Source organism: Rhododendron vialii, chromosome 11a (assembly GCF_030253575.1).
Source record: "Rhododendron vialii isolate Sample 1 chromosome 11a, ASM3025357v1".
Classification (NCBI taxonomy): Eukaryota; Viridiplantae; Streptophyta; class Magnoliopsida; order Ericales; family Ericaceae; genus Rhododendron; species Rhododendron vialii.
The window spans coordinates 37,461,260-37,462,578 of NC_080567.1; the positions used below are offsets into that span (position 1 = coordinate 37,461,260).

General features: G+C 39.0%; 1 non-coding gene across 1 annotated transcript; it reads right to left on the reverse strand.

The window, feature by feature from the left end:
- Positions 1 to 835: 835 nt before the first annotated feature.
- On the reverse strand, positions 836 to 1,035 carry LOC131308988 (U2 spliceosomal RNA). The gene has a single exon (XR_009194661.1). It is a non-coding gene; the product is annotated as a U2 spliceosomal RNA (small nuclear RNA).
- Positions 1,036 to 1,319: the final 284 nt, after the last annotated feature.

The following is a 1,319-nucleotide window of genomic DNA, read 5'->3' on the forward strand; positions in this document are numbered from 1 at the left end:
CTCTGGAGTTTTTGTTTTTGTTTTTTTTTTTGGTCAAGAATTATGGAGTTCATAGCTAAAACATTTTGCTCTTTTGAGCACGCTGGCATGGAATTCTGTGGTACATTACATCAAAAGACAAAAAAGTGAATGCTCCCAAGGAGCAATACAAATGCGCCTGAGGCGCAATCACGAAATGAGAGAAAATGTGGATGAGCCGGGGCGTAGTTTACATGCGCCTGGGGCGCACCCGAATTGCGCCTCATGTGATGCAACAAATATTTTTATTTTGTGTTCTACTGAGTTTTTCTAGTCCAAATTGGCAGGGGACTAAAAAAGGCAATACTTTAAGCATTATAAGGTTTGTTAAAGCATAAGAAAGGCACAAGAAGTCCGTACAAAGTGATTCCATGAATTCCATCCATGAAGATTTCATTGACAGATATTTTTATTTGCAGGTATATACATGATTCAAAAGTTTAGAAATGGTTGAAATATGCAAGTAAAAATATGTGGTTCTTCGACCTCGGGGCAATGTGCTCGTGATTTTCATAGAGCTCTATCTTGGACCTAAAAAAGTGATCAAAATTTTGTATTTTTGAGGTTCTGAAAATCATAACTACAAGAAAACTACTCACAAAATGAACTGACTGAGAGTTTTCTGTTTTTTTGTGGTCGGTTTGTATTTTTTTCCTGGGTAAGTCAAAATTCATGAAAACCAAAACCAAGTTATAAAAACTACAGAGTTTAGAACAAACCCACCAAAACAAACTGATAGGGAAAGAGACCTTAGCCTAGCAACTAAACGGATTTGGTTCTAGACACGAAATAGCAGAAACCTTTGAACTTGGTTTGGGTGTGGTGCGCCAGGCCAAGGCAGTAGTGCAACACCAAGGCAACGTATGAGAGGCCCTAGCCAGTAGCGATCTACTGCAGGTGACCCTCCCGGTCAAAAAATTAATTTAATAAAGAGTGAGCCGACGGCCCACATATTAGATATTAAACTAATAAGAATAGATACTACACTTGATCTTAGCCAGAAGACCAAGAAAGGCTCTTCTCTTGGCTTGCTTATTTTATAGTTGCGTTTTCTCCCCTCGTTTTTTTGCTTAGGCGATGTTGGAAACAAACTCCATTATAACAAACTGGGTTTTGCTGCCTTTGCACATTCTTCTTGGTTTGTGTCGTCTGTTCCACTCGGTTGTTTGAAGCCTTTGAGCACTTCGTGAATCCGTGTGTCCCAATTACATCAATGTAGTAACTGCTGAGTTTATTGAGTATCAAATTGCTTAGGATAAAAACCCACCCTCTAAATTAGCCCCGTAGATAGCTACAGGTTT